The sequence below is a fragment of the Stegodyphus dumicola genome, chromosome 4, assembly GCF_044657685.1.
Source record: "Stegodyphus dumicola isolate Sdum_Otavi_A_Nest chromosome 4, ASM4465768v1".
NCBI classification, from domain to species: Eukaryota; Metazoa; Arthropoda; class Arachnida; order Araneae; family Eresidae; genus Stegodyphus; species Stegodyphus dumicola.
The window spans coordinates 117,950,488-117,969,560 of record NC_140771.1 but is presented as its reverse complement, the minus strand read 5'-3'; the positions used below and the strand labels follow the sequence as shown (position 1 = coordinate 117,969,560).

The 19,073-nt window shown below is 33.9% G+C and overlaps 1 long non-coding RNA gene across 4 annotated transcripts; it reads right to left on the bottom strand.

The window, feature by feature from the left end:
- Nucleotides 1–1,661: 1,661 nt before the first annotated feature.
- LOC118198126 (uncharacterized) lies at nucleotides 1,662–18,418 on the bottom strand. Of its 4 annotated transcripts, none has more exons than XR_015040752.1 (2): nucleotides 18,302–18,418; nucleotides 1,662–2,764 (listed from the first exon to the last, which is right to left on the bottom strand). It is a non-coding gene; the product is annotated as an uncharacterized LOC118198126 (long non-coding RNA). The 4 variants fall into 4 exon arrangements; XR_015040753.1 differs by having other exon boundaries at nucleotides 18,308–18,331; XR_015040751.1 differs by having other exon boundaries at nucleotides 18,178–18,314.
- Nucleotides 18,419–19,073: the final 655 nt, after the last annotated feature.

Below are 19,073 nucleotides of genomic sequence, written 5' to 3'. Positions count from 1 at the left end.
GTTTTTGTTTATGCCCTTTCAGTTATAATTCTTATAATCATAGGGATAATAAAAATATTTAATTACTTTATATTTAAGAAATAATTAAGTTTTTTTTATTTATGGTAATATTTTGCACAGATTATAAAGTAAACATTTCACAAAAGAGAGCATATATTTTCGGGAATATTGTTTAAAGTAAAAATGATATCAGTTTTTAAACATTATATATATATATTAAGAAAATAAAATCAGGCTCTAGTGTAGAATTGGGTGCCCCTTTGATTAGCGACATTTTTTTTTTTAAATTTTGGCAGTGAAACCTTTCTTCAGGTTACCATGATAGTTTTAACTTTGTTTTAGCTTCCTTATTTAAATGAAAATAGATTGATGTGTACATGGACAAATTTAAGGCAGTGCACAATGCCTAGTTTGTGCAATTCTAGGATGCTTTTTTAAGTGAAAACATATCGATGTGTACATGGACACAGAGTTCGTGCAATTCTTTTTTTTCCTTTTACTTATTACATGCTCCGCCTTTAGGCACTACAGGAAAAGGAGGAATGCCCCGTGGAGGTCTTGCTAAAATCCTAGTATACGGTGCAGCCTTGGTGCAATTTTGAAAATTATCGCCAACATCAAAATGACCTGTTTAACTACTCATCGTATATGTCCCGTTTACTGCTCATCATAAAGTGGGCAAAAGTAGCCAAATCCCTTGTGCACCAGATACTAGGATTAAACTTTTAAAATCCTAGTATACGGTGCAGCCTTGGTGCGATTTTGAAACTTATCGCCAACACCAAAAATGACCCAAAGAACGTCTATGTATATACTATACACTATATACATAGTATATGCTATGTATAACTATATATATTCTTTGAATGACGCGTTTACTACTTATACTATATGTCCCATGATGATACTATATGTCCCATGATGAGCAGTAAAAACTATATGGACATATAGTTTTTACTGCTCATCATAAAGTCGCCAAAAGTAGCCAAATCCTGTGTGCACCGGATACTAGGATTAAACCGAGGTCTTTTTAAGGTAAACTGGCTCATATCCAAGTTACACATGGGGAAAGCCACGAAAACGCCCATGCAGCCAGCCCATTTGCCGGGATTCAAACCCTGGACCGAACTACCAGTGTTTAGCGGCTTTTACCGCTTGCCCACTGGTGGACTTGTGCGATTCTTTGACTTCTTATTTTGGTTTTGTATAGCGGCCATTTTGAAATTGTGCCTTCCTGACGCCAATCTTAGTGTCAAAAAAGAATCGCCAAAATACAATGGACACCCAACTGTAAACTTTTACCTAAAATCACTACTCATCATGACACCAAATTTTTTAAAATGAATTTAGATCAAGACTATGCAAATTGTAAACAAAAACCAATGCACGTATAAAGAATTCTTTATTTGATTGCAGTCTTAATGTGACATGTCAGAACACTTTTCATATTTCCCATTTTATTTATTCATTAAAAATTATTATGCATTCAAGTTTGTTTTCATTTTAAACTTAGTTTTGAAAAGGCATAATAAATTATTTTCCAGAATATAATATCTGTTGTAATGTCCATAGATGGATTTATATTAAAATATAAAATTTTATTTGTTAGAAAATAATACAAATTTTCATAAATTCAACTGCTAAAGAAAAATACACAACAGTACATTTATAACAAATTTTATTACAGCATCTTTACACATATCATTATAACTGAAATCCGACACAATTTATTCTGCGTTGACACAAAAGAAATACAATGCAAGAACATAAAACTCGATCATTATAAGAAATGAACATTCGTAATATGAATCATTTATTATCTTCATAATAAATGGTTTTCTCTCCTTTTAATGCAATATTCAGGTATAGAATCCAGTACAGTTCTGTTATGGGGAAGCCATCGGCAAATTTTTTGCTAAACTCGCCAAGAGACTGGTTCATATGAAGTCGCCAATGTTTACTTCTAAAGTCATTAGAATGTTAACTTTTTTAAGAAAATGTAAAAGAATGTCTTTTCAAAATTGGCAATGAGAATGCAAATTCCAAAGATGTAATGGTCACTTGTATTTCAATCAACAGGCCTTCAACACAAGTTTCCCATATTCTATTATAAAATCTCTGGTTTCAATGATAAATGTAAGAGAATACATGTCAATATAGAATAATGACAATACACCAATGGCATTTTAGGGAAGAAAAAAAAAAAAAGTTTGCTTATTATCAATAATTAAATTTACAGTTATATGAAATAAAATAAACATACCCATTACATGCATCACAAGGTAATTTGTTTAAGAAATATTTTTCCATTCTTATGATACTCAGTTTCATAATATCCACAATTATCTGGGACATTTTTTTACTTCTTCAGCACATAAAGCTCTTGCAATAATCAAAGATCTTTCCATCTATTTTATAATACTGACGATTTGTTACACAAGACACCACACTGATAAGCACAAATGTATATTACCAAATGAAGAGTTTTTGTTGAAAATAAGGAGGATGAATTATTCCAATACTTATATTTGGAATTAAATCATGCACACAATCAAGTTCTAGATATTCCTTTGTTAATCATTTTCTTTATCATTCAGGACTGATCGATATTCTTGAACAGAGTGGTGTGACAATGGATATTGCACATATTTTTTAGTCCACAAAGCACCAATTTTTAACTTCAATAAACTAAGATATATCCTATGCATTTTTACACCTGAGAGCCATTTCATGATAAAAACACTCCTTTCTTCGTTATGAATACCTGAAACAAAGAAAGAAAAAACAGAACAAATTTATTTTTTAGTCTTTAAAATCATATATCATATAACTATTATACAGGTGAAATGTTATAAAGACCTATGTATATAACTTTGTAAAGACTTATAAATTAATATCATAATATATTTATAGAGCTTGGGTCAAAATTATTATTATGAAATATAGTTATTGCTGTATGTCTCTTTTTCTTTTTAATAAACAACAAGGTGTTAGCCGAGGTTTCCAAGCCTCGTTACCAAAGTGTACGTGGTAGAGCCTTATCATGTCAGGAAAAGTGCAATGACAGAAAAGGATACCGGACGTCCCTTGCAGTCACACTTCATCATTCTTTATTTAATTATTTCAATAACATTTCAAACTTTTAGTCTGTTTGCTTATTTTTCATGTTCCAAAACGAAAAGTCCCTAGGCCATTTCCAAGTCGTTTTCCAGTAGAAGCAGTCCGGCTAATTCTATCTTTGGATTTCTTAACAGTGAGATTTTTTATGGGGTGGGGTAGTTAGCCCCACACCCAACCCCCAACCTGGAGGACCAGTTCCCTGATATAATCCCCAGGGGCAGGGTGCCCGGCTATACCCCCAGACGCTGGGTACCCATTTTAGTCGCCTTTTACGACATGTATGAGCTACATTGGGACTATTCTTTCACACCCGGTCACCACACGGGTATATTAGTAGATTGATTTGTGCTTATTCACTGTGAATAATGTGAAGAGCAAATATTACTTGAGCTGAACATGTAGTACTATCCAGAAAGAGTCCATACAATTATTGCATAAATAGAAATATTAGAGTTAGATTGTGCAGAAAGAAGACATTATGGAATTTGTCTTTTTTCTACACTACTACACTATGCCATGTAATATGTTCTTTCTACACTACTACACTATGCCATGTAATTGCAGGATACAAAATCTTAAATAATGATGAACATTTTAAGAAACACAATTGAAATACAAAATAGAAACTTTGGGAACTTGAGAAGTAACTGAGTACAGTCAAAAGTCGTTAATCCGGACTCGTCGGGACTTCGGCGATTCCGGATTATCGATTTTTCCAGATTATAGATCATCAGTTTAAATCTCGTAAGATGGCATGCAGATATTCTAAAATTAAAAATATGAAACCGTAATTTATGAAATAAAGAACAATTATGATCTAAAGGGTATCAAAATTTGCAAAAAGAAAAAGCTTAATATTTATTTGTTTACTTTATTAAACATTTCTTTCAATGTAAGTTGTTTAAGTTTTGCTTCGTTTCATGTGATAATACTTTCTCTTTAATTCTATTAAACAGACATAATTTCTTGTTCAGTTACAAAGTTCCGCCGTTCAAGTCCTATAATTGCTGTGTCAAGAACACCGACTAATTTGTCAATCGAAATTTTTTTGTTTTCAATAACCTCTGTCACTTTTCTTCGCTATCGGAAGCGAATTATAATGACGAGGAACTTGTTTTAAATCATATCAAAGACGGAGCATATCGAGATGAAATATCGAGGTAAGTCAGGTATAACTCTACTTGATATGGGATTAAGACCAGGAAATTAGCTAGATGCTTTTAAACATGGACTCTTTATTGTATGACATTCTAACTCAATGAAAAGGAGATTATCATTTGCCTATATTATACATTATACATATCAATAAGTGTGGTGTTAACTTATTCTGAGTCTTTACATGCGGAAAGATCTTGAATATTCATAATAGTGCAACTTTATACCTGTTACTTGTGGTGTTTATGTTGCAGCAGTATAGGTAATTATTTCTTAGATTCGATACATAAAACCCGAAAAGACAGATTCCTGTGGTTTACACCTTTTGTTTGCTTTCTATCATCCACATCAGAGCACTTTTGGACTGACAGATTTCAAGTGTCCTTAATGTACTTAAGCATAACAGTAAAAAAATAGCTTATTTGAAGTTCGAATCTTGGCACAAGTGAGTCGGTTCTTCTGAACCATATTGATCAAGTTGCTGCATAGCAATGAATTATCTAGCATTAATATTTCAGAAAACACAAACAGTTCATTGTTTCTGGTAAAAAAAAGGGGATGCAATGTCACAAAATAAGCGAAATGTAATCACAGAAAAACGCAATGAAGTTCATTCACTATGACATAAATCAACAGTGCTATGTATTAAATCGATGAAGAATTAGCAATTTAAAAAAGACTGGAAGAAAAATAATAGATCGAATAAGAAGCAGACTATATTACTTAAAATGAATGACTCGTAAAATTTCTGGGCTGGCGTAAACATTCAGGAAATGTAGTGTTAGAAGAATTTATGTGCAATTTGAGAATACAGTCAATGCGTGGGAAGGTGCAGAAAGAACGTCTATGCATACAACGTCGAATATATAATCTTTGTTTGATCAGTTGACTTATGCGAAAACCGGTTCTTTATAGAAATCAAACGAGAAACAGTGCTTCAAACGAAACATTTTCGTTTAAGTATAAAATTATCTCGCTAGCTAGGCGAGACGCAGTTTTCAACGAAACATGTTTCAGTTAGGAACACTTCAGTAGTACACTGTTGGCCATTAAAATAGCAACACTGTGAAGAAAAGCAAATACAAAAAAGATATTTATTGCAAAAAGATATGTATGGCATACGACGTGCAGTCTCCTCGCTGCCTCCAGACACATATACGGCCATCAGAATATCACACGCTGAACAAGGACATGTCTGAAAAGACAACATTGTGACATTCTTTTATCCAGCTTTGTCGTTTGGTGCACCAGAATCACTGTCTCTCTCTATGCTGCATTTTCAAGGGAAGCCAAAGTAGCGGTCATCGTGTTGATAGTTCACTCCGCTGCAGGGCTTAAATTTTAAAATTATAAGTGCCGGAGCCCTATGGAAGACCACCAGCAAAGAGCAATAAAAGTAAATAAATAAATTAAATGACTATTAAACTCATTAATAATTTTAAAATTAAACAGTTAATTATAATCAAATTAATTAATAGCTATTTAATTAAAGTTTATAGATTTTATTCAATTAACAATTATTATATAATTCATTATAATTTAATTGATAATTATTAGATAATTAATTATTATTTATTGAAATAATTAAAACTAAAATAATTGTAAAGCGACAAATTAAAATGTCATAAGCGATTTTTAATATAATTTTATTGCTAAAAATAAAATTTTCGAGTTAAAATTTCTACGGAAATTGTTATTCAGTTACATAAAAGAATTGCCGCAGCCTTCTTATTTAGGGCTCCGGTGCACTCCGGCTAGAATTGTAATTTATCTTGAAAACTGAGAAGTACCAGAACTGGGCTCCGGTGCAATTTAAGCACTGCTCTGCTGCAAATGTCGAAGCACCGTACGAGCGGATACTCGGCGTACTGCAAACATACCCATTTCCTAACTAATGGTTCGTTATGTGTTTGTGCGGTTTTTTTCAAGGCTAACCTCACAATATGTCTGTCCTCTCGAGCGTTAGTCAGGAGACGGCGTTGAGATCCTGCATGCCGTTCAGTATGACCCTCAGCAACCCATTGATTATATATTCGCATGACAGTGATTGGATGTCGAGCAGTGCGACGGGCGATATCGCGGAACGATAATCCACACTCTCTATGGGAAACAATCCTGCCTCTACCATATTCCGACTCTTGCTGGTAAGAATTTCGTCTTAATATTTGAGGCATAACACGATATTCTGAGAAAACTCTGGCCGTACAAAGCGCGTTCCGAATGAGAAATCCACTATACAACTTTTTTTATGCAATACGTCAGATGTCTTTTCTCCCTCCTTGCATGCGCTTAAATTCTAATCCATTTGCATACCAAATCTCTTCTTCCTTTCACGTGCTTTTACCGTTCGTCGCATCATTCCTTCCTGGTGTTGCAATTTTAATGGCCAGCAGTGTAGGTGAGGACAAGCTCATTTCCCGAAAAAACAGTGTGCTTATATAAGCCTTCTCTTGTCTTACTTAAAACTGCCTGAGCAAGGTTTATTCAGTTAAGCATATCGACTAACGTGTCAACGTTCTATGACTTTGACTACTTATTTAACAGTTTTGTTTGCATTAGCTAATGAGAATGTATCCGAATACTCAATATAATCCAAATGAATAAATTCGACAGTGACTGCATTACCACTTTCATGGGAACGGACTGATCTTACTGATGCATCGTCTGACCTGAGAACCAGAATTCTGACAAGAGTGTAATACAGTTAGAACTGTATTGTTACTAAGTATTACAATAAGGCATTCAGAATCACCAAAAGGACAGACGCAGAGCTAGAATGGCAGTTTCTGGGAAGGATCGTGGGATAGCAAGAGTTACTGCAAATTAGTTGAAAGCTTCTACCATTCAGCATCACTTACCTACATACTCTAGACGTGTAGTTTTAAAAAACAGTGTTGTAAGGAAAGGTGGTTTGAATTTTTGGCGTCTGTTGCAATATCCATAACTCCTAGGCATGGAGAGCAGAATAGAACACTGGAGACGAGCTCCTGCCCTGGATTAACTTTCAGAAAAAATCCTCAGATCTGCAGGAGACCATTCAGGCAGACGTAACTCACGCGGTCTCCTACGGACTTTATATGTATAACATTGGACGAAAGATAACGCTCAGTCAATAATAGTTCCAGCTGGGTACCAGTCCTGTTTCAATGATTATATTTGATATGTTGTTCCATCTACTAAGTGCACCAGAGGACCGAAGAGCCAATGACCCAATGAAAACGCCTCATATCTAATCATGTTGCGACCTACAGTCAATAGGCAGACAAGACAGTGCCATATGGTCCCTGCAGGTTCTGAATGGTGCCATATGGTCCCTGCAGGTCCTGAATGATGCCATATGGTCCTGAAACATTCTCTGAATGAACGTAGGTTCTAGTCCTGTAAAGACTGATTATACGTGGCCGAAACTGCTTATGTATAGATCTTAGACAGTAGCTTCCCGATTTTCCGACGTAGATCCCCGGAGAGGGGGCATTGAGAGCAACGTTTATTCTGGTGTTGCGGCTGATAATTTTCGAATGTATCGGGTTAGAACTGGATCATGTTCTGCGATGAATTATGATTTTCGTTAGCTTGGGATTCATACGTGAAAGAAGATTGGCTTACCTTAATTCAGCATAGAAGTCCCAGTGAGCTGTGTACCCTTTGTCACCGTAAAACAACCATACCTCTGTATATACTGGCATTATTATCTAGGCAGCCAAATTCTATAATAACCAAATTTGTACTGAACTTTCGCAGCACTTTAAGAGCCCAATGATTTATGGACAAGATCCTGCCAACTTCTGTATTGCCAAAACTATGGCATTTGTCAGCGATCATCCTTGAGCAAGATAATAGCCAGCTGCATGCGGCCAACGCCTCCAAGGAATGTCTGTTTAATATTACAACGTCCCTTTTGCTTGCCAGATCTTCAGTTTTTTCCCAAAAGTGATATGCATGAGGCGTGTTAGGACGACAGTTGCAACCATTTGACAACGCGCATAAACCTGATCAACAATTAAAAACTCTTGTCATCAAGTTTCGAAATTATGTTTCAATTTTGTTTCTGAAAGTGCTTATAGGATTGAAACCAAAGAATTGAGTTGGCACTATTTATGTTTGGAAATATGCTCTTCAGCCAATATGAGATCAATTATGCACGGTGACTATCGTTCTCTTGAAAGTTAACATTAGCATCTGGTGGAATAGCATCAATGAAGGAGTGTATGCAGGGCCAATGGTAGGTTCTTTGCCCCACGGTGCAGTCTTTGCTGTCTTAACTTCTGCCGCCCAGTGCCTCCCTAAATTCTAAAAAATTTGTCTTCTCTAAGTGCTACCGCCCGGTACGGCTGCACAGGCTCCGAACCTGGTCCTGAGTGAATGTGATCGGCAGCGATATTGTGGTAAGCTGTAGTGCTAATAGCTGTTTTCTGAGAGCATAATTTCATTGCCGTCAGTGAATAGTTGTCTCTTTTACAGTTGTCTTTTTTTCAATCGTCAGGAGTTCACTTTTAGGGATCTTGGGCCATGTTTATCAGTCCCTCTCCGTGGGTCCTTCGTCGACGTAGGGAAGAGACGGCAATGCATGAGTTGGCTGCTCTACTTATGCGAGTTAATCGGACCTGACCTCCCCCACGCTGCTCACTTATTCTGCGCATACGTTGGGAGTGGAATATGGAGAAAATTAGCGGCCTTCACAGAACTACAAGCACCGTTCTGTTCAGTGCGCGCTCAGGCGCGGTAGGGATTCGTAATGATACTACCAAGGTCTGACTCGGGCTGAGTGATCGCTAAATAGTTTTTAGACACCCTTTGGTGTCACCGCATTCAATGCTGTATGGCTTATTGCCGGGTCTGAACTATTTTAATCTTTATGGCATGGTAGGCCGCCAGATTCGGGCAGAACAAAATATTGCAGATCTGTAGCGACAACTGATGAATGCTTGGCAGAATGTGTCGCAGGATGACATTAGGAACCTCTACCATTCCTTGCCTCGACGAATTAAAGCATGCATTGCCGCCAGAGGCGGTTCGACCAACTACTAACTTGAACACTCAATGGGTGATTGTGAGCCATGAACAGGTACTATAACTTTTACCTTTTAATCAGTTTATTACCTGTGTATGAGTTATACATATATTCAATTTCATCAAAAACAACCACTTCCTTCATGGTGCTTGGATTTTTTGCAAAAGAGTGTAGTTTGTGTTCCGAAGTATGCTCTTCAATCAATTTGAGACCAATTATGCATGGTGACTAAGCGTAGACTCATAGGCTTCCATCGTATTTTCATTTCTGTATTCTCATTCCTCTTGCATGTTTCATGATGATCATATAATTTTTCTAAATGCACACAGCTGATGGTTAAAGTACTCTGCTTTTGGGCGTTAAAATTGCTACACTTCCATATATGGATACGTCCATCATGATGGCTGACGCAGAACCGAGTTTCATCATGATGTTGAAGCAGAACCTCTACAAAGAGGATGTGGTGGTACTCTTGTGTCCAATATTGTCGTTCGTCAATCTACTGGTACGTACGTCTGTCTCTGCTGCATCATCAATTGAAAACCGCAATAACGGTCGCAGTCCTAACAGTTCGTGGTGCTGCAGACGTCATAGCGCGGTCTGTGCAGACACTCGTAGTCCTGAACATGAGGAGCCAAATTCCTGACTCAGGGCACGTGAAGTCATTGTACAATCCCGCAAAAGCCGAGACAAAATGGCTGTCCTCTAGGCGCTAGTGGACCGATAAACCCTCCAATCCTCGAGCAGTCGATTTCTGACAGGTGCTGGTAGGAGTTTTTCGTTTATAATATGTAGGCGTAATACTCAAACGACCGATGTTCAGTTGTGATTTCTAAATGAAAATCGCGGTGTGACTTTACAATTATACACAATACAGATGTTATTCATACCTGCTTTGTGTGCATGCGCTAGAATGCTCATCATTAACTATTTGCACATCCCACCATGTAGTACTTTAGGCAAATTTGACATTTTGCCGCAGTCATGGTATAGCAAGTTTAGCAGCTAGCAGTATAATACCAATTTCAAGGAAGAAAGCAAAGTATGACAGTAGGGACTCAAATAGGTGGGAAATATAGTCCTCAAATATGTACTTTGTAGGTTATGTAATCATCAGATCCTGACTAAGGCAAGGGCATACGGGGCAGTTGCCCCAGGCCCCCACATCACAGAAGGGCCCTTAATCGACTAGAAAGTTTATTACTATAAAAATTTAAATATATCTAAAAAGTTCGCGTGTTTGAAGCAGTAAAGCATAGGAGGGTCCCAAAAAAGTTTTTGGTAAAGTCCCCATTTAGGCTAAGTTGGGCACTGGCAATCATGCTTCTTATATCATTGCTTCTCATTTTAGTTTGACAACAGCTTGGGTTTTTTTCTGAAGTCACATACGGCACATTATATAAGTATTAGGACCAAGCAAAGGAAACAGTGTGATTTAATTAATGCCAAGGTAATCAAGAGTTACATAGCACTAATAATTTATTATTAAAATTTAGAGGTACCAAAAGATATAGCATTGATCAAGAAACCAAGCTGCAGTGTTCTCATATGCTAGCATCCTTAAACCAAGAATTGTGTTCTTTCCTAATAAATAATGCTGTATGATACATGATATCTCTAAATATTTATTACAAATATTACTGTTATGTGTAAAAAATTTGAATATTGACAAAACACTGCCTTCGAAGAACTTAAATTACATACCACGGTAGATTTTGTTTCAATTAACTTAAAGCAAAGTGTGTAAGGAACATCTGCTAAGAGAACGGATGCTTTTCTGGACGATTTTTGAGATACAGACTTGTATTCATGTTACAATATTTCATTTGCTTGTCAGGACGAAAAGGGGAAGTTCATTTTTTACCGAAGACTTCTACATATTTGTTAACATTCCAGGTTTCAATTGATTAGAATCTCCTGAGAAGTTTGAACAACTTCTATGAATTTAGGATAAATAGGAAAAAGTAGGGGGAAAAATAAACTTACTCAAAATTCTGAATTTTGAGTAAATTGAAAATTTGATTGAAATTTTGATTACAGCACCCAAGGAAATTTGACTTATTAAGAAAAGTTAGTATCCATTTTTGATAAAACTTTTAAGGTATTTCTCCGACTTTCTTGGCATGCCTTCATGATGTACACACTAGGCGCGTATTCCAGAGGTCCGTTGTTGGATTCCCGGCGAGAGCATTGCTCATTTTTCATCTTTTCTGCTTCCAAAAAAATACATAATGTCTCTAAAGTGGCACTCAAACTAAAAGAGTGGTGGATGATGATTCTCCACACCCAGGATTTGGCGAGTGGGTCCCATAAAACCTCAGTCACCTTTTAAAAGGGGAAGTGTATAAGGTAATTCTCCCAGCTTCTTAGCATGCTTTCGTAGTGTAGTGGTCAGCACGCTGGGCGCGTATTCCAGAGGTCCGTGGTTTGATTCCCTGTGAAGGCGTCGCTAATTTTTTACTTCTACTGCATTAAAAAAAAAAAAAGAAAAGAAAAGAAAAGAAAAAAAAAAAGAAAGAAACAATATCTCTATAGTGCCGCCTGAACTAAAAATGATGGTTGATGACGATTCTCCACCACTAGAGTTTGGTGATTAATCAACAGTGCCCTTTAAAAGGGGGAGTATATAACATATTTCTCCCACCTTCTTAGCGTGCCTTCGTGGTGTATTGGTCTGCATGCTTGGCGGGTCTTCGAGAGGTCCGTGGTTCGATTCCCGGAGAGGGCATTGCTAATTTTTCATGTCTCTTGTTTTAAAATAACTTAATGGCTCTACAAACTCATCAGGGAAAGAGGAATTTAAATTATCACAAATTTTGAATTATCAAAGTTATGTTTGATTTATGAAGAAAAGTTAGTATACATTTTTAAAACAACTCATCAGGGAAAGAGATATCTAAATTTAAATTATCACAAATTTTGAATTAACAAAGTTCTATTGTCTTTTCAAACTATTAGATATTAGAAATAGTATTAGTAAGTCTGAATACTATTATCAGAAGCTCTATGCTAACAGGAATAATTTTTTAATGCCATAACTTCATATCAGTGAAATCTCCCATCTGTTAGGTACAATTTTATCTTTATTTCCAACATTAGCAATGAGATTCATTACATTAAAAACAAGAATTTTTATTTTAAAAAAAGTTAAAAATTTCCATAATTTTTAAATATTAAATCTGAGAACTTTTTTATGAGATCATGCATTGACAAATTATGTATGAATAAAAAATTCAGGATGTTTATTTCATTAACACATCATGATGCTAAGTTTTTTTTTTCCCCCTTGAGAAAGTAAATAAAAATTCCATATTAAACATTTCTGAAATGTGAAAAAAAATGTAATAATATATACTACAGTCAAAAGTCGTTAATTCGGAATGATCTATAATCCGGACATCAAAACTAAAAACTTTCTGCGCATGCGCCGCGTTGACACATGCGCAGAGGCGTTCACGCGTGCGCGTAAGACCTTTTACGACTGCGCATATGAGTGTGCGCAAGTGCAGAATACGTTTTCGCGCGCGCATTTTATGTATAATGGACGTATAAGCTAAATAATTATCTATTTCAGTTAATGTTGATAATTGCGTTGTTCCTTAATTTTCGAATTGCATCCGGCTTATTATTTTTTGCAGACTGTAAGAGCAATTTTATAAAAGTAAGCTTAAACTTTCGATTATATCAAATAGAATTTCCGATATATATTTGTTAATATGTAAAGGATCTAAAGCGAAAGTATGTTTTGAAATCGAAAATCTGTTTATCAATTTCATGCTGCTCGGCGGCGGGCGCGTAATGAATTGGAAGTTGATTTGTCAGCACTATCCTTATCTTCAGCGCAGATGTTTTTATTTTATTTGGCTTATAATTCCTTACCAAATGTAGTATTTCATCTCGATATGCTTCGTCTTTGATATGATTTAAAACAAGTTCCTCGTCATTATAATTCGCTTCCGATAGCGAAGAAAAGTGACAGAGGTTATTGAAAACAAAAAAATTTCGATTGACAAATTAGTCGGTATTCTTGACACAGCAATTATAGGACTTGAACGGCGGAACTTTGTAACTGAAATTATGTCTGTTTAATAGAATTAAAGAGAAAGTATTATCACATGAAACGAAGCAAAACTTAAACAACTTACATTGAAAGAAATGTTTAATAAAGTAAACAAATAAATATTAAGCTTTTTCTTTTTGCAAATTTTGATACCCTTTAGATCATAATTGTTCTTTATTTCATAAATTACGGTTTCATATTTTTAATTTTATAATTTCTGCATGCCATCTTACGAGATTTAAACTTACGATCTATAATCCGGAATCGCCGAAGTCCCGACGAGTCCGGATTAACGACTTTTGACTGTATTGGATTAAAATTATAAATTTTTATTAAACATATTTCTGAAAATCTTTTAAGCATCATGCATATAGTTTATGTGAGAGAGCAGAAGCAAATAATGAGTAATGAAATAGCAATAACTAAATATCTACACAGTGAAATCTCTGCAAGAAGGGCATCCATGGCTCTTATCTTTCATGGAATCCATCATCTTATAGAGATATTTAAAGCTTAATATTTAAAAACGAATTCTGTGAAGTTTGATTTATGATCTCAGAAACATTACTCATTTTCAGGAAGTGGTTGCCCCAATGATTTCACTGTAACTGTTAAAAATGATCAATAATTATAAATAAGTAAGCAGTAAAATCAAAACTTCTGCCCATTTCACAAACCACTGCATTTAATAATTGTTATTGACAACTTATGTTAGCACACAGTGATGAAATAGCACATATACATATATAAATAGTAAACTATTACATAAGTTATATTAAATGTAATAAAATCTCCCTAAGATGACCATACATGATTCCTGATGATTTTTCAATTTCTGTTTCTTTTAATAGCTTTTAGATTGCTCAAACAAGAAAATAACTATTACTAATGCCCAATAATAAAGCTTTTTTATGTTCTCAGAATTACTATTAACTTTCAGAAGTTTCCAAAATTGTTTTACCAAAGATTTTGTACAATAATAAAATTTCATATGTGTTATATGTTAACTTTTGTTATACTTATTATAAGTAATGTACAGATCATAATTAAATTTCCAGATTAATTTTTCAAACTGCAGATTGGTATTTTTGCTTTCATTGAAAACATCAAAATGGATGTACGTGTAAAATTTGAATTTGTTTGGCAAAGTGAAATTCCAATAGTATGTGGATTTGTGCCTTTATGCAAATAAAAGCAAGCTCTTATGATATAAGTCAGTTGCATTTAAGAAATATATAACTTACAATCGTTACACAAAATACAATAAATATCAAACATCTTTAACATGACTCATCCTTGCCATTTTAGGTCAATACTATTTCTTACTGCTGGATAGACATTTCTATTAAAATTTTACATGCTGGATATGAAGGTTTATATATATTCAGGAAAAACATGACTATTGATTTGACCATTTGTCATTTTTTATGGAAATTTTTTTCTATGTAATTTTACTCCATAGTACTGTTTTGTTTTTAAAATAGTAATTTATTCCTCTATTATAAATAAAATGACAAAATAATCATATTTATCACAATATGGTTTATTGTAAATCCTTTTTTTATTATTATTACTTATTTTTATTTTTCGCCTTTTAGGGGTTTCATTCTGTCCATCAGAATATATAAGTGAATAGTAAAAACTGATGTTGAGAGGATGAAGGATAATTGAATTTCTGTTAAATTATATTTAACAGTACATATCTAAAAAAATAGAAATTTAATACAGATCTCCACTTTGCAAAAGAACAGCACTGCTGTAAAATCTTTAATAAGACAAAATGGTAAAACGTAATGAAGCAGCTAAGGTGAATTTATATAGAAAAACTAACCTTTATTAAAGGATATTATATAGAATACTTTTTTTTTTTTTTTTTTTAAAAAGGACAACTATTAAATCATCATTGGCATTTATTTCTGTATGGTTAGCTTCTGTGCTTATGTTTCAGAATATGATGCTAATGTCTGAAATGTTGACTCATACCTGATACTCTGAAGAAACTTATGGAAATGATTCACCGCGAAAATTTTATCCAAATGAAATCATGAATGTTTAGGAATACGCAGAGCTAAAATGTCTTACAACTAGTCCGAAGACAGTATGAGAATTATAATAATCTGCCTGGGGAAAATCTTAAAGCTGATAATGTAACCAAAGTCATAGGTAAGGTTTTCAGTGCCCAGCTGAAGTTTTCGCATGCCCTTTTGTTTGCTAAGAACGGAAAATATTTAATTTTAAAATTTAGTAACATCAGTTTGGCTCCCCTTGGGGGGGGGCAAGGGACAGATGTCCACCCTCACTCCCCTCTAGCTATGCCCCAGGAGGTAACAATGAAAAGAATGTTACATGTGAACCACCATGCAAGGAGACCAATTGTCCTCATTTGGTAGACTCTGTCCTTCTTCAAGAAGTGTCCTCCCAACTGTCTTCCTTTTCAATATTTTACAACTAATCTGTTTATCTCTGTATTAGTTAAAGATGCTGCTTCGAAATGTTACACGTCAATGGTCATGTGATGGTGCAATTCAAAGAAACATGATTATAAAATGCACAGACAACACATTCTGGGCATATCAAAACGTCACGCAGCCACACTTGTCATGCACCTCACACTTTTGCGCACTTTACTTTGTTTATTTTAATGTGTCTATAATATTATAGTTCGCATTTACATCTGATGCAAATACAAATTTCCTTTCACTGTATAATTATTATACTCTGAGTATAATAATTGTGACAATATACTTGCAGAAGACTTGAAAAATGCAGTATTTGTAACAGTTTTATCTGAGGCATCGAATCATAATGAAACAAAATTGTATCCAATAATAGTAAGATATTATAATGTTAACAATGGCACTCACATAAAAATTTTTAATTTAAAGTCTATTGAGGGCGAAGAAATTTTGGTGAACCATCTATACAGAGTAATAAATGAAAACAATTTGAAATATAAAGTTGTTGCACTAACAGCAGATAATACAAATACAAATTTTGGTGGGAAAAGATGCAAAAGGAGTAAATAATGTCTATGAAAAATTACCAGATTTACTCTAAAAGAAAACACTAGGCATAGGTTGTAATACATATATTTTGTCAAATGCAATAAACATGGTATCATCTGCCATGCCAATTGATGTAGAAGTAATAATAACAACAATTTATTTGTATTTTAGTCGTTTTACGGTTCGTGTGACTGCTTTAAAAAAATTTTGTAAAGACGCAAATGTCCTGCTTTGTTCGCTTTTTGTCCTCTTTTTCATTGTAAAAAGAAAAGGGTCACCTTCATTAAATCATTTTCTTATAATATAAATGTTGTCCTTTTTTAAAATCATATCAATTTCTTAAGAAATAAAACATAAATAAAAGAAACAATCATATGATGAATACATAGATTATGTAGATAGAAGTACATGTATATTCCGTGTAAAAAAATGAGTCCATTGGAAACTGTAAAGGAGATGGCAGTGAAAATGTAAAGTGAGTTGTGAAATATCTGGTTGTGCAAGATATAGGAGACAGGTTGAAGACCACTTATTAATATCTAATTATTTGAATCTATAAGATCACTATGTCTATAATTTAGGTGCCCAAATGGGTCAAAAAGTTAAAAATTTGTTACACTTTGACTAATGTTTAGGATACTAGCTGTTAAAATTGATATCTGCAGATACTTCCTTAAAACTGTTGGTTTCCTTGTTTTTCCTGTTACATCATAATTGGTCCTACTTTTCAGCAGGCATTATATGAAATAAATGTTGCACCATAATTCTGCTTTCCAACTTTCTTCATAAAAGTGAAAGGATGTAAAAAAGAACAACTTTTTAAACAGAAACAGTAAATTTTACATAAGCTGCATTAATAAGTGTAGTTAAATATAGTAATAAGCAATAAAATCTATATCTAAAATTATCTAACATTCTTGCATTCAAAATTCTTTAGTTTTTAGTCATCTAAATTTTCTCAGTAATTTGCCGATTACGCCTTAATTTTTAAATAAAGATAAAACAATTGATATCTAAGACACTACTTAACAGTCTTACTTTTATTTTCAAAGAAAATATATCTATACTTTTTGCAAATATGCAGTTTTACGATTGCAAGGACAAATATTGTAGAAATCAATAAGGAATCCCTGCATTGATGAACTCACATAATTGTTCATTATATATAAAAACAAATTCTGTTAACATGAAAATATATATGTGGACAAGTTTTTTTACATACACAATTCTTTTGACCTAAATATTTATTTTTGATTGATTTCAAAGGTTGCAATCATAAATATTCCACATTCATTACATAATATATAAAAACAAATATTTGAGAAAATGAATAATAATTGCCTTCCTTAAATCTTTTAGGGAAATATGTTTTTAATACAATGTCAGGTTTCTTTTCATAATACAGTGGACATATTCAACAAAGAGTTAACAGAGCGTTCGGAAAAAACTTGCTTAGCAAAACAATCCATTATACAGTTTTTATAATATTTCAAAGATTACTCCACTTGACAATAAAAACGTAATATAATAAAACGTATCTCTCCATTAAATCAGTAATAAATAAGTATCTCTCCATTAAATAGATAATAAAATATAACACAGATTTCAATCTGATTTCATAAATTTCATGCATTTAAAAACTACTGCAGACTCCAAATATTATATACATATATGCCAGAAATATATATTTCTATTTGTGTATGTACGAAGAAATAATGCATGAGTAAAATCACATATCTAATGCATTTTTTGAGCAGACTGATTAGTTTTAATGCAATTACTGATTAGTAATAATGATAATCTTAAGTTCTTGCTACAAACTATACCACTAAAGAGAAGAGTCGTAAACATTTTATAAAAACTTCCCCAAACCCATTCACATGGCAATTACAACATACGTAAAAGTATGATAACAAAAAATAACCAGTACGGCGATAAATAGCCAATTACAATAACCCTTCATTCGTCAATAGCACTCGTGTGTCGAGAGTATTTGCCCTGAGGCCGGTAAATATCCGGGTAAGCCTCCTTCAGATATCAGACAGATTCGCAACCACTGCTGTTCTCCAATTGTTTGTTATTGAAGTACAAGTTAGTGTTGGTTAAGTAAATGTTTAATTGTTTTAATTTTTTACTTAAATAATAAGTAATTATCTAATAATGCCCTATATATATTATCTAATTTGTTGTGAAAAACACTATTTATATATGAATAAATAGATATTTTTTCTTATGAATAAATAGATTAGTTTTTTTATCAAAAACTTTACTTATGCGAGTACTATTTATTGTTGGCAATAAAAAAATTTTGTGGGTCTTTAAAACCTTTGAAATTTTGTAAATTGTAATTTCTGACTCTTCCAACTCAAAAGGTTGCCGACTCCTGCCCTAGGCAGTCACATTCGTGGCTCGGAGTTAGATTCATTTTGGTTAAATAATCAAGCAACGGTATTGATGCTTTGAATTGGGGACACGTTATTAACCGGACCTCTTCTCGCTCCTCCTACTAAATGGCACCCTCTCATTGGTTATAATGAATGTCAATCACGCATGACGTTCAGATGAAGAGTTTTGTCTCCGGGTTACTAGAAGAAGAACTTTATGTTTGTCATAGTAATGAAGAGCAACTGAAATGTCGCCAATTTGTCGTGATTTTGGGATCTTCGCGCATTTTCTTTGTTCTTTACTGAAATTTTTTGTTCTTTGTTGTTCGTATGCAGAC